Raw genomic sequence first — 27,190 nt, 5'->3', positions numbered from 1 at the left:
CCTCTTCTCATTTCAAACCATTCTGTCATATCATATCCTAACGTCATGGTTGCTTTCTGCTTGTTCTGTCCTTCCAGTTCGATTTTAGGATGTCCAACATGTTGCCCCATGTTCTATCTCTATGAAGCATAAACTCATTCCTTTTCCTATCTACCTTTCACCTATCATTCTGATTGCTCCAATTGCATCTCTTGTACATCTTCGCTAAACTTTCTCTTCTCCTACATTCTCTTCCAGTGTATGTACCATTCTACCCTCAAATGGATTTTGGCAGCATGAGAGATTATAACAGAAATAATTCTAAAGGAGGATCACATAATCCCATCGAGTATCGCTTGTTCTATTTCAGATATGAGAGTTGGGAAACTTTCTTCTGTGTATCTCATATACCCTTTCAATTCTTAGATATAGTTTCTGTCTTGTTCTGTGTAAGTCCATCTCATCGGAACTTCCACCTTATGCAGTATCTTATCATCATCAATTTCCCTTCACCCAAACATTATTGTCCATTCATCCCTTGGCTGTAATGTGATTCATTCTTTTAGATTCTTACAAATTGCTTTCCTCTCTTAACTTATTTCTTTCCTGTATTACGTCGTCCATGGTTTCTTTCGCTCCAATTTGCTTTTCCCTAAAACCTGACTTGTATCTTCAGTTATTGGCCTCATTACTTATATCGGACATTTCATTGTTCTTTTTAATTAAAAAACTTCTTTCAATCTTTCCATTTGCCATTTCTTTTTATCAGATCTTTTTGCTAACACTTGAAGAAAGTGATAGAGATAACATGATCGTTTGCTTCTGCAAAGTTTAATATTATATAAGTCTTTGTGAAAGCCATCAGTATGGTTTTATCCTAATGACCATTCAGAACACTGCGGTCGTCTTCAGGGTTGGCGGACATATAGTTCTCACGTTTATTCCAAAAACCATCCTTGATGTTGTCATCAAGTCCAACATGAGGACGTCATCAGAGGATCTTTGTACCTCTGGTGCGTACAGAGGTAAACCATTAGTGCCGTCGTAGATCAACTTGTGACCCCCTTCTGGTTCCTGGAATTTCTGGCCTTCTATTTGAAACCATAAACCAACATATTGGCATTGCAGATTTTTTCCAAATTATGACTGCGTCCTGTCAAGGTGCCAATACTCAGCGTGGTGTTTGTAATTGTTTGGATTCCACTGAGGTAGGTTCTCTAACTGCTCCTGATCTCTAGCCTGTCTCTCACATAGGACAAATGGGATCAATGTGTGTCACTAGTGAAAAATACCCTTCCCCTAAATCAGTACACCCACAAATTAAGGCGTACCTAATACATAATCCTAACCAGATATAAAGAGAAGGCCACAATCCTAACCAGATATAAGTTAAAGAGCAGCTCAGAAGCCTAACAAGTTATAAGTGAAGGATTAAGTCACAATCGTAACAGGATATAAGTTAAGAAGTAAGTCACAAACCTAACAAGTTATAAGTGAAGGAAAGTCACAAACCTAACCAGATATAAAGAGCAAGCCACAATCCTAACCACATTAAGATAAAGTGAACTCAGGCTGAGGGAAGTAGCAATATCAGTGTGAAATATTTAAACTGGATCTCACAACCTCGCAGAACATCATTCTATCCACTTTCAGATCATTAATAATCTTTGATATGTGTAACCTTTGCAATATATTTAGAATGCAGCAAGCAAATATATTACAAATGTAATTTTTTAAATTTGTTTTATTCCTAAACAGTTCCTGCATAAATCAGCAACGTCTTTTGTAAAGGCAGTAAATTATATTTATAAAGAGGGAGATTGTTGTCAATCTTTAAACTTCCTAATCACTTTTTAGTATAACATCATTTTCTCCTCTATTTTAGAATCAACGACAATACTACAGCTGCATCATTGAAATGACACCCGGTATGTATAAAACTAATAAACAAACTAAGATATTGTGCAGTGAACTACTCCAGTTGCAGGAGAGGGGAGGAGCTGGAGTATACCATGGTATATCCTGTGTGTGAGGACAGTAAAATATACCATGGTATATCCTCTGTATGAGGACAGTAGAATAGACCATGGTATATTCAGTGTATGAGGACAGTAGAACACACCATGGTATATCCTGTATGTGAGGACAGTAGAATACACCACAGTACAACCTGTGTATGAGGACAGTAGAACACACCATGGTATATCCTGTATGTGAGGACAGTAGAACACACCACAGTATAACCTGTGTATGAGGACAGTAGAACACACCATGGTATATCCTGTATGTGAGGACGGTAGAATACACCAGAGTATAACCTGTGTATGAGGGCAGTAGAACACACCATGGTATATCCTGTATGTGAGGACAGTGGAACACACCATGGTATATCCTGTATGTGAGGACAGTAGAATACACCACAGTATAACCTGTGTATGAGGACAGTAGAATAGAGCATGGTATATCCTGTATGTGAAAAGAGTAGAACACACCGTGGTATATCCTGTATGTGAGGACAGCAGAATACACCACAGTCTAACCTGTGTATGAGGACAGTAGAATACAGCATGGTATATCCTGTATGTGAGGACAGTAGAATACACCACAGTATAACCTGTGCATGAGGACAGTAGAATACAGCTTGGTATATCCTGTATGTGAAAACAGTAGAACACACCATGGTATATCCTGTATGTGAGGACAGCAGTATACACCACAGTATAACCTGTGTATGAGGACAGTAGAATACAGCATGGTATATCCTGTATGTGAGGACAGTAGAACACACCATGGTATATCCTGTATGTGAGGACAGCAGAATACACCACAGTATAACCTGTGTATGAGGACAGTAGAATACAGCATGGTATATTCTGTGTATGAGGACAGTAAAATACACCATAGTATATCCTGTATGTGAGGACAGTAGAATACACCACAGTATAACCTGTGTATGAGGACAGTAGAATACAGCATGGTTTATCCTGTATGTGAAAACAGTAGAACACACCATGGTATATCCTGTATGTGAGGACAGCAGAATACACCACAGTATAACCTGTGTATGAGGACAGTAGAATACAGCATGGTATATCCTGTATGTGAAAACAGTAGAACACACCATGGTATATCCTGTATGTGAGGACAGCAGAATACTTCACAGTATAACCTGTGTATGAGGACAGTAGAATACAGCATGGTATATCCTGTATGTGAGGACAGTAGAATACACCACAGTATAACCTGTGTATGAGGACAGTGGAATACAGCATGGTATATTCTGTGTATGAGGACAGTAGAACACACCACAGTATAACCTGTGTATGAGGACAGTAGAATACAGCATGGTATATCCTGTATGTGAGGACAGTAGAACACACCATGGTATATCCTGTATGTGAGGACAGCAGAATACAGCATGGTATATCCTGTATGTGAAAACAGTAGAACGCATTGTGGTATATTCTGTATGTGAGGACAGCAGAATACACCACAGTATAACCTGTGTATTAGGACAGTAGAATACAGCATGGTATATCCTGTATGTGAGGACAGTAGAACACACCATGCTATATCCTGTATGTGAGGACAGCAGAATACACCACAGTATAACCTGTGTATGAGGACAGTAGAATACAGCATGGTATATCCTGTATGTGAAAACAGTAGAACACACCGTGGTATATTCTGTATGTGAGGACAGCAGAATACACCACAGTATAACCTGTGTATTAGGACAGTAGAATACAGCATGGTATATTCTGTGTATGAGGACAGTAGAATACAGCATGGTATATCCTGTATGTGAAAACAGTAGAACACACCGTGGTATATTCTGTATGTGAGGACAGCAGAATACACCACAGTATAACCTGTGTATGAGGACAGTAGAATACAGCATGGTATATCCTGTATGTGAAAACAGTAGAACACACCGTGGTATATTCTGTATGTGAGGACAGCAGAATACACCACAGTATAACCTGTGTATTAGGACAGTAGAATACAGCATGGTATATCCTGTATGTGAAAACAGTAGAACACATTGTGGTATATTCTGTATGTGAGGACAGCAGAATACACCACAGTATAACCTGTGTATTAGGACAGTAGAATACAGCATGGTATATCCTGTATGTGAGGACAGTAGAACACACCATGCTATATCCTGTATGTGAGGACAGCAGAATACACCACAGTATAACCTGTGTATGAGGACAGTAGAATACAGCATGGTATATCCTGTATGTGAAAACAGTAGAACACACCGTGGTATATTCTGTATGTGAGGACAGCAGAATACACCACAGTATAACCTGTGTATTAGGACAGTAGAATACAGCATGGTATATTCTGTGTATGAGGACAGTAGAATACAGCATGGTATATCCTGTATGTGAGGACAGTAGAACACACCGTGGTATATTCTGTATGTGAGGACAGCAGAATACACCACAGTATAACCTGTGTATGAGGACAGTACAATACAGCATGGTATATTCTGTGTATGAGGACAGTAAAGTACAGCACGGTATATCCTGTATGTGAAAACAGTAGAACACACCGTGGTATATTCTGTATGTGAGGACAGCAGAATACACCACAGTATAACCTGTGTATGAGGACAGTAGAATACAGCATGGTATATCCTGTATGTGAGGACAGTAGAACACACCATGGTATATCCTGTATGTGAGGACAGTAGAATACACCACAGTATAACCTGTGTATGAGGACAGTAGAATACACAATGGTATATCCTGTATGTGAGGACAGTGGAATACACCACAGTATAACCTGTGCATGAGGACAGTAGAATACACAATGGTATATCCTGTATGTGAGGACAGTGGAATACACCACAGTATAACCTGTGTATGAGGACAGTAGAATACAGCATGGTATATTCTGTGTATGAGGACAGTAGAACACACCATGGTATATCCTGTATGTGAGGACAGTAGAATACACCACAGTATAACCTGAGTATGAGGACAGTAGAATACACAATGGTATATCCTGTATGTGAGGACAGTGGAATACACCACAGTATAACCTGTGCATGAGGACAGTAGAATACAGCATGGTATATCCTGTATGTGAAGTTAGTAGAACACACCATGGTATATCCTGTATGTGAGGACAGTAGAACACACCATGGTATATCCCGTATGTGAGGACAGTAGAGTATACCACAGTATAACCTGTGTATGAGGACAGTAGAATACAGCATGGTATATTCTGTGTATGAGGACAGTAGAAAACACCATGGTATATCCTGTATGTGAGGATGGTAGAATACACCACATTATAACCTGTGTATGAGGACAGTAGAATACACCATGATATATCCTGTATGTGAGGTTAGTAGAACACACCATGGTATATCCTGTATGTGAGGACAGTAGAACACACCACGGTATATCCCGTATGTGAGGACAGTAGAGTATACCACAGTATAACCTGTGTATGAGGACAGTAGAATACAGCATGGTATATTCTGTGTATGAGGACAGTAGAATACACCATGGTATATCCTGTATGTGAGGATGGTAGAATACACCACAGTATAACCTGTGTATGAGGACAGTAGAATACACCATGATATATCCTGTATGTGAGGTTAGTAGAACACACCATGGTATATCCTGTATGTGAGGTTAGTAGAACACACCATGGTATATCCTGTATGTGAGGACAGTAGAACACACCATGGTATATCCCGTATGTGAGGACAGTAGACTATACCACAGTATAACCTGTGTATGAGGACAGTAGAATACAGCATGGTATATCCTGTATGTGAGGATGGTAGAATACACCATCGTATATCCTGTGTGTGGGGACAGTAGAATACGCCATCGTATATCCTGTATGTAAGGACAGTAGAATACACCATGGTATATCCTGTATGTGAGGACAGTAGAATACACCATGGTATATCCTGTATGTGAGGACAGTAGAATACACCATGGTATATCCTGTATGTGAGGACGGTATAATACACCATGGTATATCCTGTATGTGAGGACAGTAGAATACAGCATCGTATATCCTGTATGTGAGGACAGTAGAACACACCATGGTATATCTTGTATGTGAGGACAGTAGAATACAGCATGGTATATCCTGTATGTGATGATGGCAGAATATACCATGGTATATCTTGTATGTGAGGACAGTGGAATACACCATGGTATATCCTGTATGTGAGTACAGTAGAATACAGCATAGTATATTCTGTTAATGAGGACAGTAGAATACACCATGGTATATCCTGTGCTACCTCGGACTACAGGGGTAACACTAAACAAGGCACAAACACAGTTAAAAAGGGAAGGTAAGAGTACAATGCACAATATAAGAAAACACTACACACTCGGAAAAACAGTAGCTAGCATTACGCGGGTCTCCAACAAAACAAGTACGTAACTATCAGTGGGGCCAACTAGTGAACGACAAAACGGGAAGATGAAAGGGCTGGGAACCTACCAAAGGCATGGACATGGCTTAGATAGCGGATTCCGAAATAAATGGCCGTGATCCTTAGATTTTAAAAATATTGTTTAGAAGATATTTTTACAAATACATTCCAAGTTACGAGCTATAAGTTCAGTGATATACATAGCTTATTTCGTAGCTGTGTAAACCCAAATTTCAAATCAACTATACATCTAGTTACCTATGCAGTAGTACAATGCAATTTACAGGTTATCCAAAATGTAGCGTACCTAAAGTGATACAGAACTATCAGAGGCAAACCCGTAAGGAAATCCTATTAAACTACAATATACATATTTTAGTGAAACAAAACGGGAATGCCTCGGAAACGAACAGGTAAGTCTAGCTGAAAAACTAAGGCGTCATAAGTAACTAATTTTGTGAATCTAGGCGAGGTTAGGGCAGACTCCTGTATGAAAAGCAAATCGGAAATTTACGGAATTTTTAGCAGGAACGGAATTCAAGAGTGCTTACCCGAGCAGAGTCCCATCCCGGAAGCCTGGGGACTTCAACCAGATAGGCTGCTCGCAGACAGATAAACCGAGACCGACAGAATTCAGGATACAGAATTCATTCGAACACTGCCTCGCTCACTATCTATAGGAATTACTGGCCTTGGAGGCAACCAATCAGCGTGCACGACTATCTACAATTCACATGACAAGATTATGGTGAGGGTGAAAAGAAACTACAGGAGGGTGCCCTAAACCTGACCGTAAAAGGAAGAAAATTCCAAGTAGTGACCCTAAACTAAAACTTATCTAACTTATAATACTAAATCGATTACTCTAGAGGAAACCTAAAGTATTCACTTACACAATTACTTACAACTAACTTACAATAAAACTTATTATTATCTTATAACTAAAACCTTATAAATAACCTCACAATAAAATTATTTTATAACTAAATTCTTACAAATAACTTACAACTAAATCTACAAGGTCACCAAAAATGGTATTTACCCTTCCCTACCAGACTTAAGGTACCTTGATCTGGGAGAGATGTACTCTGCTGATCCTTTTCCTTTCAGGATCGCTCACCAATTATGTCACTGGGGTGAGGAACTTTAAGATGGTGCAGGGACCTCGAAATCTGGGGGCCAACTTACTGATAACATGGTCCGCAGCACTACTGACCGGACGTGTTCTAATAAATACCTGGTCACCCACAGAGAGATCGTGCGGTCTTCGCTCGTGGTTGTAATTACGCTGGACCTTAGCATAATAAACCTTCAAGTTCTTTCGTGCACGGTGCCAATTAGCTCGGATCTTTTCTGGGCTGGCATCGTCGGGCAGAAGATCATTAATTGACCATAGGTTACAGAGGAGAATTTGGAGTAAAAGCCAACATTAACGAAGCAGGGGTTTGCTTGTGGCTTTCATGGACAGCAGTGTTAAATGCAAATGACGACCAATTCAGTGAGGAATCCCACTTGGAGTGGTCTGAGGAGTGATAAGCGATTAGGGCAGATCGCAGGTTACGATTCACTCTCTCAGCATAATTGGGCTTCGGGTAATACGGGGTAGTGGTTACATGAGCAATGGATAGATCAAAACAGAAATTCCGGAACTGGGCAGAAGTAAAGGCTCTTGCGTTATCACTTACCAAGAATTGACAGGGTCCAAACGAGGCGAATATCTGTTTCAAGCACGAGATGGTGGTGTTGGCGTTAGCCATCCGAGTGGGGAACAGCAACGTAAAACGCGAAAAGGCGTCAACACACACGAGTATGAAACGATGACCATTCCGAGATCTCGGGAAAGGACCAATATAGTCTATGAACAGTCTTTCCATGGGGCGAGAAGCTTGCTCAGAAGACAAGAGACCTAGACGAGTATTCGGGGCAGGTTTACTGATGTTGCAAATCTTACAGGACTTGACAAGGGTACGGATCTCACTATCCATGGATTTCCAAATAAAGTGGTTACGGATTTTTTCTCTTGTTTTGAAAACACCCAGATGACCGCCCACTGGGGATTCATGAAAGTATTTGAAGAGAGCCGGGACGAGGTTAGTTGGGACTACAATTTTGGGGTCTCTGCGACCACGAGCAGGACAACACAAGACACCATTCTTAAGAATATAGGGCTTAACATGCTCACCGGATTTAATCCTGTCGACAATGGCTTTTAACTCAGGATCATCTTCTTTATGTTTGGCAATATCATTGAAAAGGAAGGGAGAGTCAGTGAGAACTACATTGACAAAAGCTGATAGTTGTTCGGGAGATGAGTCTACTGGCTCGGATTGAGGGTCAGAGCTGTCTGGATGGAACATTCTACTGAGGCCATCAGCCACATCGTTTTCCGTGCCACGAATGTGGCGGGCTTCAAATTGGAAGGCTGAGATGCGGACTGCCCATCGTGCTAGACGACCGGTCTTTCGCGGCTTGGCCAGTACCCAACTCAACGCCTGATTGTCAGTTTCCAGATCGAAAGGGAGATGTTCCAGGTACATTCTGAAGCGTTCTAAGGAGAAGACAACAGCCAGGGCTTCCAACTCATAAATGGAATAATTGCGCTCAGCAGGATTCAGGGCACGGGAAGCATAAAAAAATAGGACGAAGCCCTTCTTGAAATTCCTGTAGAAGAACTCCGGATATGCCTGAGGAAGAGGCGTCAGTCTGAAGAATGAAGCGTTTAGAGAAGTCTGGCATAGCCAGTACAGGGGCGTTACATAAGGCAGATTTCAAGTTCCTGAAGGCTTCACGTTGGGCATCACCCCACACAAATTTGGCATCCTTTCTTCTCAAATCGTTCAATGGAGCTGCACGTTCAGAAAAATTAGGAATGAATTTGCGAAAGAAATTCACCATGCCAATGAATCTGGCTACAGCCTTGACGTCCTTTGGAGGGGGAAAATTCTGGATGGCGGCAGTACGAGACTGATCGATTGAGACACCCCTCCCCCGATTGAGACACCCCTCCCCGACACGAGATGTCCTAAGAAGGACATCTGGGGTTGTGCGAAGGAAACCCTGGATGCCTTGAGGGTTAGACCTGCCTTACGCAGTCTTTCAAGCACTTCCTTGAGATGGAGTAGGTGTTCCTCGAAGGTTTCGCTAAATATTACGAGATCGTCAAGGTAATTATAAACAAACTTGAACTTAATGTCCGATAAGACATAATCTAGTAACCGTGTAAGGACAACCGCTCCAGTTGCTAGGCCAAAAGTGACGCGTTCGAATTCATATAGGTTCCAATCGGTTGCAAATGCAGTGAGATGCTTGGATTCTTCGGTAAGGGGTATCTGGTAATAAGCCTGATTTAAATCGAAAGTGGTGAAAAAATTTTCATTAGCGAACCAAGAAAAACAAGAGTGCAAATCAGGAAGTGGGACAGATTGGAGGACTACCTTACGGTTCAAAATCCGATAGTCCACTACAGGCCGATAACCACCTTGTGGTTTGGGAACCAGAAACATTGGAGAAGAATAGGCTGACTTGGAAGGCCGTATCACTCCATCAGCGAGTATTTGATCAATGATAGCCTTCAGGGCTTTCATTTTGGGAGGTGACAACCGGTACGGAGGAGAGCGAACAGGTATGTCATCCGTAACCTCAATTTTGTATTGTAATACATTGGTGACGCCTAACCTGTCGGTGAAGACATCAGGGAACTTATCGCAGAGTTCCCTAAGTTGATTGGCCTGCTCTTCGGGTAAGTGATTAAAATCAAAAGCCTTGGGTTCATCAGAATCTTCGGGAACAGCGTTAACATGGCAAGGCAGAATAAGGGAGCGATCACACAGCTCAAATGTTCTTGCACAAAATTTAAAATGGAATCTGTTGAACTGGAGGTCCAAAATCATGCCTGTTTTTGCAATAAAATTTGCACCCAATATGAATTGGCAGGACAAATCTTTCGCCACTAGCACTGGCATTTTCCAGGTGAAATCACGGACTCTAATCTTGACCTCTAGGGACCCTACAATATTCAATGAATTGGAATTAGCAGTATGGCAGGTTAAGGACACGGATTGTAATGTAGGTAGCTTGCAAACAGTTTTCATAGAATCATACCAGGTCTCACTCATCAAGGTGACACTACTTCCAGAGCCTAGCAACGCACAGACAGGTTCATTATTGACCTCTATGCCTAAATATGGTAGTTTACAAGAAGGTATGGCAGAAATCCTACAAGATTGTAAGAAATGAAGACCCAAGTCAGACTGGGAGCAATAATTAGCCTCAGCATTAAGTAAATTAACCAAGGTACAGTCATGATCGACAATACAAGAAGCCATCCTTTGGGATTTGTCATCAGAACCGGCGGTTAGTCTTCTAGCACTACTATGGTCTGGGAGTCCAGAGCCAGAAGTGTTATGAGGGCACTGCCCAGAGAAATGCCTAGTTGATCCCCAGTTACGGCAAGAAGTATTGGTGGAAGAGCCTCCACCCATCGCAGGTTTCCTATTGCCTAATGTCCCGGCCTTGGGACAGTCCCGCTTGAGATGAGCCATGGAGCCACAATTGAAACATGAACGGGGATTACGCGAGTTGGAAGCAGGTGACGGAGTGGTTTTAGAATCCTGAGTAGGGGGTATGGTTATAGGAGGTGGGGCTAATGCAAGGCGTAGCTGGTCAGTATATCGAATGCCTTCAGCGGACACTGTAATTGCTTCCAACTGGGCGAACGTTGCAGGTCGGTGTGACAGAGCCAGATATGATCTATAGTTCGGGGCGAGACCTTCAACTATGTTGGCAACTACCTGAGCCTCTGACTAGTGGAGCCGGAAAATCTTAGCTTGGAGCTTAATGTCTTGAACATACTCAGATAGTGACTCATTAATATGTTGTACTCTAAAATAGTGCTTCTGCACCAATGCAGACAAGGCACGAGCAGGAATGAAATATTCAAGAACATGGGCATGAAATTGATCTACTGACCATCTTTCAGTAATGGCCCTGACAATGTGCTCAGAAAGAGCTCCAGAGACATGTGGGTATAGAATTTGAAATACGTTGTTGTTACTGAGATTATGCACTATTGCCTGATCCTTGAACTCGGTTAGAAAGCGAAGGAAGGAAATAACTTCATCAACGGAGTTAGCTGAAAATTTAGAGATACCCCTAAACACAGTGGTCAACGGGTGAGGCAGATTGGAGAAAATCTGGGGGAAGACAGGTATAGGGGGTGCTTGGGAAGGCTTAGAATAGTCCAGAGTGTTTAGCAAGGCCTCGTGCCTTTAATTCGGGTGCCCTTGTGAAAAGGACGGAGTACAGGATAGGTTAGGATTAACGTTATCCTGCAATGTTACGGGCGCAGACAACCTCATTTGAGAAAGGTTCTCACTAATCTGAGAGACCATTTGGGCATTAACCGGTTGTGTAGAGGTTATGCAACTCGATACGAGTGGCGCTAGGACAGGTGGGTGGTTTTGCACCATTGAATCAGAACCGGGTTGATTAGGAATAGAAGGTAAACAACGGAATTAGCAGGAATCATAGGAATACTTGTACGGTTACCAACATGCAAAAGAGATGTATCATTAGGATGACTTACAGGTGTCCTAGTTTCAGTCAATGAAACAGAAGATCCCAGGGCAGCATTAGTCACCTCAGACTCCTGAATAGGCCAAGCACCAGCACTAGGTGTCAGATCGCACACTTGAGCAGCAACAGATGCCTCGCCACAATTAACACTGTCACTCATTCCAGATGGGATCGACACTTGAATTTGAGAAACGGTGTTATTTAACTTATTGCCTTCAAACAAACCACTGATTCTGTCGAAAACTTTGGAAAACTGTTCTAATAAGGTCTGACATTTCTGCCGCTCAACTTCCGGCAATTCCATAGACAACAAATCCTTAATCCTGTCCAAATAATGTAATAACTGCCCCTTAACCCGCGCTAATTGGCCGTGCGAGGGCTTAGAAGCATTAAAGGACACAAAAATGGCGTTAAATTCAGGTAACCTATCTTCAATCACGGCCAAAGACTCACGCAACTCGTCTGTCGTTAACTCAGGTATGGTTATAGGTAGGTCAGGGGGCTGCTTCAACAGGCTAGTGTCATCTCTGACATTCCCTGTCGAATTAATTTTGCGAATTTTTAACTCGTAAATCAGTTCTGCCTTTCTTAAATGGAAAGGATTAGGAACAGCGCGAGCCATCCTGACAGGTAGAAACAAGATTTCAAGCGATATACGAACCACAACTTTTACGGAGTTTTAGGTTAGGTATGATCACGGTTCACTTTTCTTCTTCCGCAATCTAGCGCTTGCCTCTGCTACCAAAATGCTACCTCAGACTACAACCACGCTCTGCTACCAAAATGCTACCTTGGACTACAGGGGTAACACTAAACAAGGCACAAACACAGTTAAAAAGGGAAGGTAAGGGTACAATGCACAATATAAGAAAACACTACACACTCGGAAAAACAGTAGCTAGCATTACGCGGGTCTCCAACAAAACAAGTACGTAACTAGTGAACTAGTGGGGCCAACTAGTGAACGACAAAACGGGAAGATGATAGGGCTGGGAACCTACCAAAGGCATGGACATGGCTTAGATAGCGGATTACGAAATAAATGGCCGTGATCCTTAGATTTTAAAAATATTATTTAAAAGATAATTTTACAAATACATTCCAAGTTACGAGCTATAAGTTCAGTGATATACATAGCTTATTTCGTAGCTGTGTAAACCCAAATTTCAAATCAACTATACATCTAGTTACCAATGCAGTAGTACAATGCAATTTACAGGTTATCCAAAGTCTAGCGTACCTCAAGTGATACAGAACTACCAGAGGCAAACCCCAAGGGAAATAATATTAAACTACAATATACATATTTAAGTGAAACAAGAAAAGGGAATGCCTCGGAAACGAACAGGTAAGTCCAGCTGAAAAACTAAGGCGTCATAAGTAACTAATTTTGTGAATCTAGGCGAGGTTAGGGCAGACTCCTGTATGAAAAGCAAATCGGAACATTACGGAAATTTGAGCAGGAAAGGAATTCAAGAGTGCTTACCCGAGGAGAGGGCCATCCCGGAACCCGGGGGACGTCAACCGGATAGGCTGCTCGCAGACAGATAAACCGAGACCGACAGAATTCAGGATACAGAATTCATTCGAACACTGCCTCGCTCATCGCCCACTATATATAGGAATTACTGGCCTTGGAGGCAACCAATCAGCGTGCACGTGTTCCCTATCGCCACCTAGACTCACCAATCACAACCTTACTTTCGATCGAGAACTTTGACTAACATTCTAGAATGTGCATGATCGCGAAAGTCGTATTTTTTCAGAATAGACAGAACACACTTTCTAGAACACATACCAACAAAGTAACACACCCTGTACAAAAGTTATGTAACTTTCTGGACCTTTCCAGGAACTATAGACAGAATTCTACTATTTACAAATGCCTATGTTACAACATTATACAGTACAGGTTAGGTCACTAAAATAAAAACATCATATCGTAGTTCACCTGTAACATCCTGTATGTGAGGACGGTAGAATACACCATGGTATATCCTGTATGTGAGGACGGTAGAATGCACCATGGTATATCCTGTATGTGAGGATGGTAGAATACACCATGCTATATGCTGTATGTGAGGATGGTAGAATACACCATGGTATATCCTGTATGTGAGGACGGTAGAATACACCATGGTATATCCTGTATGTGAGGACGGTAGAATGCACCATGGTATATCCTGTATGTGAGGATGGTAGAATACACCATGGTATATCCTGTATGTGAGGACGGTAGAATACACCATGGTATATCCTGTGTGTGGGGACGGTAGAATACACCATGCTATATCCTGTATGTGAGGATGGTAGAATGCACCATGGTATATCCTGTATGTGAGGACGGTAGAATACACCATGGTATATCCTGTGTGTGGGGACGGTAGAATACACCATGCTATATCCTGTATGTGAGGACGGTAGAATGCACCATGGTATATCCTGTATGTGAGGATGGTAGAATACAGCATGGTATATTCTGTATGTAAGGACAGTAGAATACACCATGGTATATCCTGTTTATGAGGACGGTAGAATACACCATGCTATATCCTGTATGTGAGGATGGTAGAATACAATATGGTATATCCTGTATGTGAGGACGGTAGAATACACCATGGTATATCCTGTATGTGAGGATGGTAGAATACACCATGGTATATCCTTTATGTGAGGACGGTAGAATACACCATGCTATATCCTGTGTGTGAGGGTGGTAGAATACACCATGGTATATCCTGTGTGTGGGGACAATAGAATACATCATGGTATATCCTGTATGTGAGGACCGTAGAATACAGCATGGTATATCCTGTATGTGAGGACAGTATAATACAGCATGGTATATCCTGTATGTGGGGACGGTAGAATACAGCATGGTATATCCTGTATGTGAGGTTAGTAGAACACACCATGGTATATCTTGTATGTGAGGACAGTAGAATACAGCATGGTATATCCTGTATGTGAGGATGGTAGAATACACCATGGTATATCCAGTATGTGAGGACGGTAGAATACACGATGGTATATCCTGTATGTGAGGACAGTAGCATACACCATGGTATATCCTGTATGTGAGGACAGTAGAATACACCATGGTATATCCTGTATGTGAGGACAGTAGAATACAGCATGGTATATCCTGTATGTGAGGACAGTAGAACATACCATGGTATATCTTGTGTGTGAGGACAGTAGAATACAGCATGGTATATCCTGTATGTGAGGATGGTAGAATACACCGTGGTGTATCCTGTATGTGAGGACAGTAGAATACACCATGGTATATCCTGTATGTGAGGACAGTAGAATACAGCATGGTATATTCTGTGTATGAGGACAGTAGAATACACCATGGTATATCTTTTATGTGAGGACGGTAGAATACACCATGGTATATCCTGTATGTGAGGACGGTAGATTACACCATGGTATATCCTGTATGTGAGGACGGTAGAATACACCATGCTATATCCTGTATGGGAGGATGGTAGAATATACCATGGTATATCCTGTGTGTGGGGACAGTAGAATACATCATGGTATATCCTGTATGCGACGACAGTAGAATACAGCATGGTATATTCTGTATATATGGACAGTAGAATACACCATGGTATATCCTGTTTATATGGACAGTAGAATACACCATGGTATATCCTGTTTATGAAGACAGTAGAATACACCATGGTATATCCTGTATGTGAGGACGATAGAATACACCATGGTCTATCCTGTATGTGAGGATGGTAGAATACACCATGGTATATCCTGTATGTGAGGACGGTAGAATACACCATGGTATATCCTGTATGTGAGGATGGTAGAATACACCATGGTATATCCTGTATGTGAGGACAGTAGAATACACCATGGTATATCCTGTATGTGAGGACGGTAGAATACACTGTGGTATATCCTGTGTGTGAAGACGGTAGAATACACCATGGTATATCCTGTATGTGAGGATGGTAGAATACACCATGGTATATCCTGTATGTGAGGATGGTAGAATACACCATGGTATATCCTGTATGTGAGGACGGTAGAATACACCTTGGTATATTCTGTATGTGAGGATGGTAGAATACACCATGGTATATCCTGTATGTGAGGACGGTAGAATACACTGTGGTATATCCTGTGTGTGAGGACGGTAGAATACACCATGGTATATCCTGTATGTGAGGACAGTAGAATACACCATGGTATATCCTGTGTGTGAGGACGGTAGAATACACTGTGGTATATCCTGTGTGTGAGGACGGTAGAATACACCATGGTATATCCTGTATGTGAAGACGGTAGAATACACCATGGTATATCCTGTATGTGAGGACGGTAGAATACACTGTGGTATATCCTGTGTGTGGGGACAGTAGAATACATCATGGTATATCCTGTATGTGAGGACGGTAGAATACACCATGGTATATCCTCTTTTTGTGGATGGTAGAATACACCATGATATTGTCCCCATATAGCCACCAAAATCTGGTGATGCCCCAACTAGCCATCCACCCAGGTGTGTCCGGTCCTAACCCTCTATTAAATTCGAACTTTCACCGCTATTTCAGATTTTGGGAACATGTACTTCGTTAAACGGACATTGTATGGTGGGTGAAGCTACCTACTGAATAATGGGCAACAGTTGATTTAAAACACATCCTAATTTATTCAAAATAAGCACATAAATAGTAAGGCAAATTGAACATCCCTGGATTCAATAACTGTAAAACTCATTGAGTATATAAACGTCCAAAGTCCTATATCTAATGAACACGAATATACCATATTACACTCGTGGATTTAATTCTTTAATGTTGACGCAAAACGAAAACTGTGCTTGTATTTTATTTCTCGTTGAATGGCGTGAGTAGCTAAATTTCATGCCCACAAAACATTGTGGTGAAATCCTATCCTACCTCTACGTAAATATTTAAGGGATGACTAACACTAACTCCTATGCTTGGTAAAATGAATCGCAATAATCAATTACTTATGCACAAACAATATTATCAAATCACTTATATCATCCCTCATGTGGATTTCAATTTACCACGGACACACATTATTTACAACATAAATTAAACACATGACGCACTCACAACACCTGTAAACATAATGTCAGTCTCACATCCAAACCAAAATACATAATATTAACATTCAGCCATGAACACTGTTCGCATGTCATTCATACCAACGATGACTATCTCTGAAATGAACCCAGCATACGCCCTTCCCAGGTCACTTACCGAAAGCACTGTCTAACTCATTAAATAAAACTGTGGGTGATGAATGCGCATGGGCCTTCGTTTATGGCATTAACTATTCGCTTCGCCCGACCACACTAGCCCTGGCGGAAATTTACACTCTGGGAGATCACACATGCTCCCTAATCTCTATAACTTGAGGAATTACACTTCTCAATCTCACTATCTCTGTAACTTGAGAAATTACACTTCTCAATCTCACTATCTCTATAACTTGAGGAATTACACTTCTCAATCTCACTATCTCTATAACTTGAGGAATTATTCTTCTCAATCTTACTATTACCTTCCCAAGGCCTGTCTGTACACTATAATCTGACTATCGTGTCATTACAATGAAGACTCTATCCCCGTTTAATTAGACCATTCTATTAATACAAAAACCTGCAATCATGAAGTCTTCCTACGACAACAGGCATTATTCCCTGAAATTTACATTTGAGTACTTGGTTCATTCCTAGATGCTGAATGTTAACTCTTCTCAACACACCTTTGACGGCCGAACATCTCACTGATTTAATTTAACACTTTGAATTCTCTCGATGATCCTCCTCTTAATTATGATCGAAGAACTTACAACATGCATGTAACAATCACTTTCATTCTCTGGCATACGTAGAAAATCACACATATCCACGCATGTCCTCATTCGTTTCAAAGCATGCATACTACTAGATTACACTAGGCCTGACATTATATTTGAGGCTTGTCTGCGCGTTTATTAAGAAAGCAAAAATGTCACTGAATGAAATGTGAATTTCCATATTGATCTGACCCTTATTTACATTATTTCCAAATGACATGCATTCTTATATTAAGTTCCCTCACAAAACAAGATGAAATGTGATGAAATGGGTCGATTCATGTACCAATTCTAGCTTTTACTCTTACGTTACTGGCGATTGCCTCTTTAGAAATACAAAATTCTACAAATTAAAACTACTATTTACAAATCCCTCTAAATATCTACGTAAAGTGCTACATAATTAAAATGGTATGTTTGCTACTCAGCCTTCAGGTCACTCCTTGCTTCGGATCGGACGGCCCCATCCTGTTTAAGCCATCATTGTAGTGGGCGTAGGATGTCCAGATCTCAGTTCCGTCTTCCCTGTGGTCCAGCTGCTGTTCTCCATTGTCGCGCCCTCGTCCTGGATATGTTGCTCCTGAGGTTGCGCCTCCGGAATATCTCTTGCAATGATGTCTCGTCGGTAGCCTAGTGACACTATAAAAGTACGGTCACCGTGTGAACTATATGTGACAGAGCTCCTGAGTTTGTGTGGCTACTATAGCATCCTAGAATTTGTAATGGTATTAAATTTAGGTGCTAACCTTGTCTATCTCTGCCTCTGCTCACAGTTCATGGGCCTCCCCTCTCGTTCGCGGCGCGGTCGCCCGACAGAACCTTTCCCGCACTGTCGATTAACACTGTTCTGTATTTCCGGGACACGATTTTTGACCTCGACGTCGGTCGCCCGCGTTAGACACTTTATGCGGTGAACAATAGCCTTCCACCGTCGCGCATGTTCCGATGGACTCGTCTGTAAAAAGACTACTCTGATTAAGACTAACTGTTTCTCTGATTATTATTTTCTTATAAGTTCAGATAACTGCGTTCTCCGGACTTGAGATTCGGAGTGCCTAAACAACTCTCTGACACGAGATAAAGTGATATCTAAATATTAACACAATGTAACAGTGTCGCAATGCATCTCTCTGTAAATACAAACGTCACCAGTCAATAGATAGAGTGTACCAGTGAGACGTTCAAAGTAACACGAACTCGCTTGCCGATTCACAAGTACAAGAGTCTGACTATCTCTGAACGAGAAATAAACTGTTCGACGAATGATGCTAAGACCGATAGTACAAAGAATTCTGATGTCTATAAGACTACCACTCGATAACGATACCACTAAGGATTAAAGAGTGCCTTTCCATGTCCTGTGCGGCTAAATTTATCAACTCGGTTTTCTCCCTCCAGTATATTCTTCATTTTGGTTTCTCTTGCCCTTAACCAATCCTACAGGGATAATTTACATGACGCTTTTCCACATTGGCTGGTTCGTTGTGATTCCTTGCACTGAATTTGATTCTTCCCCTGTTTGTGCGGGCTTGGGTTAGACTTTCTACTACTGTACGAGCTTGGTCATTGGTCATATTTTCTAGGCCTCCACTTTGTATTTTTGACGTTAGTTCATATCTGTTGTGAATGTATCACTTGGGCTCAATTGCGTTACTTTTCAATTGTTTTTATGACACTTCCATCATACTACTTTTAACCGTGAAGCTGGATATCGAGTGTATTGTTTCCTCGTGGTCAATTGTCTTTCCTCGCTCCCTACTCGCCTGTTGTTCTTCCCGGTCAGTCCTCGGGAGAATTTATGGCCGGGTTGGCATTTTAACCTCTCGTCGAAAACACTTGCACGTCAACCCAGGGTTCTTTCTCTGTTTGCTGTATAAGATTTATTTCCTTGTCCATTCATTAGAGAATAAATATAATTGATGCCAGGATACGCTTTCAATGAGCTCGTATTGAAAATGGGCGCAGTATATCCTGTCTGTGGGGACAGTAGAATACACCATGGTATATCCTGTATGTGAGGACGGTAGAATACACCATGTATAAAATAAAACATAAATTTATACAACACAACACTACATATACTCTGAATTCTGACAACCATCCATATAGTACTAGGCATGCAAATGACTTTGCCTTATACAATGTTTACTCTTATAAATATGGTATAAACAGCTTGAAGTTCTCTGCGATCCAGTTATTTAATAACATCCCTGTGGAGATAAAAACAGCACCAACTTTGGCAAAATTCAAACAAAGAGTCAAGCATTATTTTTGGGAAAGGTACAGTCCTGTTTAAATCAAAATATCAGTTGTCATTTAAGGCATTCTCCCAAACAATCTTGCAAACTGTCCGGAACTATTCTTGTACCTCTACAACTTTCATGTTATATAAATGTAAATACTCTGTAATCTGTTCTTGCACCTCTGCAACTCTGTGTTATGTATATATACTGTAAATACTCTGTAATCAATTCCTGTACGTCTGCAACTTTTGTGTTATGTAATTGTAAATAATCTGAAATCTATTCTTGTACTTCAGCAACTCTTATGTAAATGAAAATACTCCATAATCCATTCTTGTACCTTTGCAACTTTCATGTTATGTAAATGTAAATACAGTCCGAAATAATTCTCTGTAACCCTCATATTGATGATGTACATATTTTATATATTGTATGTGTTTATATGATCAACCATTTACTAATTATCTTATATACAAAAAATATATTTTGATGTGTAAGTGCCCGCCAGTATGTAATGTCCTATACAATTCCTATGTATGAGCCTGCAGGCTCGTTGGAATTAATTGAAATAAATAAATGAATGAATGAATGAATGAATATCCTGTATGTGAGGACAGTAGAATACAGCATGGTATATCCTGTGTGTGTTCTACAGTCCTCTTACACAGGATATACCATGCTGTATTCTACTGTCCTCATACACAGGTTATACCGTGGTGTATTCTACTATCCTCACGTACAGGATATAGCCTACCATGGTGTAAGACTAATCTGCGCTAACACTTGATCCACAGTATTTAGGGTGGTCTTGTCCATATTATTATGATAAACTTGTACATTCTCTGTGAAATTGAAATACGTTATTCAACCTGTTTTCCTGCACTGAAGATTCATTTATCTAGATTCTGCTCTACATTTGAAATTTGTTGACAAATTTTGAATAAACCAATTAAAAAAGTAGCTGGGTTTCTAGTGTCCTGTTAAAACTTCATTACAACGGGATGTAAGTAGTTTGCAATTCCCTGGTAGCCTTGAAGATGAAGTTGAGGTAACCTGTCTTCCACAGTGTTTACAAAGGCCTCTTTCATATTACCAAAGTGAATTTTTACATGCTCCTCAAAATTGTAATAATTTTTTCCTCATATCTGTTCAACCTCTCGTAATTTTGTACTAAGGTCAGATATCCGTTTTGTGAACTGTCTTTTGACCTTAGAAACCTGGGAATTCTTGTGAGATTTTACCTTCGAGGCACTCTTCTTCCTTTGAAATCTGAGAGTTTAGGCTCTGTTTTACATCTAATATCTGGGAAACGTTTTGACTTTACATTTGGGCTCTGCTATACATTGTATATCTGTCACGAGGCTTTTTTATACACTTGAAATTCCTGGTGGGATTTTCTTATCTAGGCTCTGTTCTACATTTGAAAATGTTTGCAAGAGTTTTGCTACCTAGGTTCTGTATTGAATGTGAAAGCATTTTATCATTACATAAGGATATCTAGTAAAACCCAATATCCTTGGTATCAGAGTTCACTTGAGTCAACACCTATTTAACTAGAATTTTCCTAAATAAGTTGAAAGACATGAAAGGTTATTTACAAGTGATAAGGATCCTAATATGAAATGTAAATGTGAAATGGTTCCTATTACACATTTTTCTCTCACGGGGCGAGTTGTTGCCACCTACTCCGTGTGGTCTAGTAGTTGAGCAGTGTGTACACGTATGGAATATAACTAAAATGTTTATTCAAATGTAAATATTTCTTACAATGAAATTCTTGTCATGAGGAAATTTAAACTGTCTTTTTAACAGTACATGTCAGTTTACTCGATTTCTCTGTCTACATAATCTTCCTCTGCTAAAGTGTCAACAGATCCAGGTCCAGAGTCCACAGCCGAACTTGGAGTTTTCCCTTGGTTGTAGGAACGGAGGGATCTCATTATGCCTCTCTTTTTGCCTCCACTCAGTTTGCACTGCATTCTTGAGAGGGATCAGTTGAATACCAGACAAGCGAGGACGACAAGGATTCAAAGGAATTCCTTGTATAAAACAAGATATGAACAGTCTTCCTGAACATGAACATTTGGTGTTGCTTGACTTCTTTCTAATGGTTGCGCTTTTCACTAGATCCTTTGTTGAAAGGTTTAAGTAACAATGTAAACAAGAGGGTGTATAAAACACCGGTAATACACCTGTTAGAGTGCAACAGTATCAGCTCTCTTAAATATGAGACAGTTACCCAACGATAGTGTGAGATCTATTAGTGGACATCTGAAGGAGACTAACATATCCCTACAGTTACATTTATTGAGAGTACCAGCTCTCTTGAATAAGAGACAATTACCCAACGATAGTGTGAGATCTATTAGTGGACATCTGAAGGAGACTAACATATCCCTACAGTTACATTTATTGAGAGTACCAGCTCTCTTGAATAAGAGACAATTACCCAACGATAGTGTGAGATCTATTAGTGGACATCTAAAGGAGACTAACATATACCTACAGTTACATTTATTGAGAGTACCAGCTCTCTTGAATAAGAGACAATTACCCAACGATAGTGTGAGATCTATTAGTGGACATCTGAAGGAGACATATCCCTACAGTTGTATTTCTTGAGAGTACCAGCTCTCTTAAATAAGAGACAATTACCCAATGATAGTGTGAGATCTAGTAGTGGATATCTGAAGGAGACTAACATATCCCTGCAGATATATACTTCTTGAGACTACCAACTCTCTTAAATATGAGACAATTACCCAATGATAGTGTGAGATCTAGTAGTGGATATCTGAAGGAGACTAACATATCCCTACAGTTATATTTCTCGAGAGTATCAGCTCTCTTAAATATGAGACAATTACCCAATGATAGTGTGAGATCTAGTAGTGGATATCTGAATGAGACTAGCATATCCCTGCAGATATATTACTTCTTGAGAGTACCAGCTCTCTTAAATATGAGACAATTACCCAATGATTGTGTGAGATCTAGTAGTGGATATCTGAAGGAGACTAACATATCCCTACAGATATATACTTCTTGAGAGTACCAACTCTCTTAAATATGAGACAATTACCCAATGATAGTGTGAGATCTAGTAGTGGATATCTGAAGGAGACTAACATATCCCTACAGTTATATTTCTCGAGAGTATCAGCTCTCTTAAATAAGAGACAATTACCCAATGATTGTGTGAGATCTAGTTGTGGATATCTGAAGGAGACTAACATATCCCTACAGATATATACTTCTTGAGAGTACCAACTCTCTTAAATATGAGACAATTACCCAATGATAGTGTGAGATCTAGTAGTGGATATCTGAAGGAGACTAACATATCCCTACAGTTATATTTCTCGAGAGTATCAGCTCTCTTAAATAAGAGACAATTACCCAATGATAGTGTGAGATCTAGTTGTGGATATCTGAAGGAGTCTAACATATCCCTAGAGTTATATTTCTCGAGAATATCATCTCTCTTAAATATGAGACAATTACCCGATGATAGTGTGAGATCTAGTAGTGGATATCTGAAGGAGACTAACATATCCCTGCAGATACAGTGAAACTCTGTTAGGAAGTTTTTCAAGGGACTGCAAAAAAAAATTCTTAAGCAGGAAACTTCTTAAAAGGGGTAATGCCCAAAAATCCGAAATACATGTGAAACACACAGCCAACAGATTTCCTTGTTTGTGAACAATACCGAAACAGGCCGATATATAAGAGCTGCTTACAGAAAGCCACAATATAAAAATTTGATTATCATGACAATATTTTTAGAGATAAAGTAAAATAATTGAACATACCATATTATCAGTGGCGTATCCTGGAATCTCCACTGAGGCATGCAACTAGTAACCATGCAGTTAACACAATGTATTTAGTAAATTTCAATTCTACTCACCCTAATTACATGTAGGTGAACTCGAGCCAAACAGTTTTACTGTAAGTTTCTGGATTGAACGTGCGTACACAATTCTTGTTTACTGTTTTTAAATTTACGAGGGTCCGCCTCTGTGGTATAGTGGTTAGTGTGATTGCGTGCCACCCCCGGAGGCCCGGGTTCGATTCCCGGCTCTGCCACGAAATTTGAAAAGTGGTACGAGGGCTGGAACGGGGTCCACTCAGCCTCGGGAGGTCAGCTGAGTAGAGGTGGGTTCGTTTCCCACCTCAGCCATCCTCGAAGTGGTTTTCCGTGGTTTCCCACTTCTCCTCCAAGCAAATGCCGGGATGGTACCTAAATTCAGGCCACGGCCGCTTCTTTCCCTCTTCCTTGTCTATCCCTTCCAATCTTCCCATCCCCCGCAAGGCCCCTGTTCAGCATAGCAGGTGAGGCAGCCTGGGAGAGGTACTGGTCATCCTCCCCAGTTGTATCCCCAACCCAGAGTCTGAAGCTCCAGTATACTGCCCTTGAGGCGGTAGAGGAGGGATCCCTCGCTGAGTCCGAGGGAAAAGCCAACACTGGAGGGTAAGCAGATGAAGAATAAGAAGAAGAAGAAATTTACGAGGGAAGGTAGAGGTCTCCCGGCCAGTAAATGGCTTTTCAAACTGATTTACAATTATATCCGTTTTAGCTAGCTAGTTGTTTTACGTCGCACCGACACAGATAGGTCTTACGGCGACGATGGGACAGGAAAGGGCTAGATGTGGGAAGGAAGCGGCCGTGGCCTTAATTAAGGTACAACCCCAGCATTTGCCTGGTGTGAGAATGGGAAACCACGGAAAACCATTTTCAGGGCTGCCTACAGTGGGGTTCGAACCTACTATCTCCCGAATACTGGATACTGGCCGCAATTAAGCGACTACAGCTATCGAGCTCGGTATATCCGTTTTAGACTCATCCATCGTTAATACCACATGTGCGCAAAATATAATAAAACACCGAAAACACAATGAATTAACTCACTAGTTAGCCACAACTTAAGCACTGGAGGTAAGTCACCCCATTGGCATTGGTCAGTTTCGTCACGTTGGGTTCTCGCTGGGGGGTAATCTGTGGGTCCCGTTCGCTGTAAAGATGCCGACTTTCACCAAGTTGCTAACAGATGGCAGAGGGTAGCACCGGTATGGGGTGACAAATTCTGACCAAGTTTCAATTGCAGCGACATCGTTCGGAGGGTTTCAGAACTACGTCTGCCACCGAATGCAATTTTAAGATTGAATGCCTTACATCCCTAACTCCTCCATTCGCTGTCTCTTTCTTCCTAGAGTGGTGTAGACGGCGAGACTACACCAGCACCACACGTAGTCAAGCAACGGAACCAGTACAGTTGCGCGGACCTTTTGAGCTTCTGAGAGATGAAATCGTTAATATTTGACTTGAAACAACCTAAAATCGTACATCAGACAGTACATTGTGTTATCATAACGCATGCAATGAATGCCTTGCATTCAAGGAGAATACGCCCCTGCATATTATAAATATATATTTGATAAGAGAAGGGAACATATTAAGTTATATAAAAACGTTGCAAGGTTTGATTATTATTTTCCACACTTCCCTTTCCTCTGAACTTACACTCTCTGCTTCGCAACAAATTGTTTTGTAAACGAAAACCAAAAACCCCATGGCACTACAGCCCTTGAAGGGCCTTGGCCTACCAAGCGACCGCTGCTCAGCCCGAAGGCCTGCAGATTACGAGGTGTCGTATGGTCAGCACGAAGAATCCTCTCGGCCGTTATTCTTGGCTTTCTAGACCGGGGCCGCTATCTGACCGTCAGATAGCTTCTCAATTCTAATCACGTAGGCTGAGTGGATCTCGAACCAGGTCCAAGTAAAAATCCCAGACCTGGTCGGGAATCGAACCCAGAGCCTCCGTGTAAGAGGCAGGCACGCTACCCCTACACCACGGGGCCGGCTTTGTAAACGATACCGGCTCGATTTTTAAAGCGTTCCAGCCACCCGCTCGACGCGGTAAAAGGTACCCTTAATTTGCATGAGGCTTTCTCCTGCACAATGGTCCCACTGAAAGGTATGTTTAAACTTCGCTGCTGTTTAAACCATATTAGCAGAACTTGTTCTATTTCATCGTACTTTTCAGATTTAACTTCCTTACAATTTGCTGAAGTATTCCCTGCAGAAGCAGAGATCTCTTCTTTCTTCGCTATAATACCGTTCAAAGTAGACGGCGACATCCCAGCTCCTTTGCCAAAGCAACACGAGAAAGTGTAGACGACGCCACTTTCCTTATAATCTCCACTTTGTCTTTTATTGTTAGTGCCATTCGCTTGATCTCTTTCCTCTGAGTTGCGCTCATTTTCACTTTTAAAAAAAGCTTGTACGTTGATATTACAAGAACAACTAACTTCACCGACTCCTATTCATACTAATTACGACGCTACACTACGCTTGGCAATCCGTAGCTTAGGCTTACAAGAAGCAAAGACAAGACGTGTACTACAGTTTGTTAGCATGTGCTTTCTATCTTCCTCACACCCCTGACACCTGCTTCAAGGATAACGGCAGCAAATGGGAAATCTAGCAACTTACTCTTAGAGATTCTTAGAACCTAGGCCTAAATCGCCCCTGCATTCCGACTGGTTGTTACGGCAACGGGCGTAGTTTCTGGCTGTTTCACAAGTACCGCATGGCCAAGCCAGTATTGAGTTTATTTTCCCGCTTCAATCCTCTTCATGCTATAGGTAATGAAGAAAAGAAACACAGGTTCGAAGTTGCAGAAATTAGTGCATGGAAATGTATCTGGGGTATTACGTGGGAGAGATAAAGGCGCAATAGCAACGCTAGCACATCTAAAAGTAAACAGTTTCTTTCCCCGCGAGAATTTTATTTCATGTCTCCTCATCCTTGTGCTACGTTCTAATAATGCGATGTAATAATTACGAGTGACACGATAATACAATGTTTAGCTCGTATAAAGGTAAAATTAAAAATAACTTTCAATTTTATGCCAACACGTGGTATTGCAATGCCTATGTGTGCCTCCCTCAACACCCAGTTTGCTATCAACATTCGTTCAACTTCGTAAACGATCGGGATCTTTCGGCCGGCTGTTTGGCGGCATGTGTATCAGCTGGCTGCTGGCAAATCGGCTGCTTCCTGCATAGAGTCGCGAAGTTGTTTTTATTCACCTCACTAATAACAGAC

The sequence above is a fragment of the Anabrus simplex genome, chromosome 12, assembly GCF_040414725.1.
Source record: "Anabrus simplex isolate iqAnaSimp1 chromosome 12, ASM4041472v1, whole genome shotgun sequence".
NCBI lineage: Eukaryota > Metazoa > Arthropoda > Insecta > Orthoptera > Tettigoniidae > Anabrus > Anabrus simplex.
Note: the sequence above shows the minus strand (reverse complement) of the source record.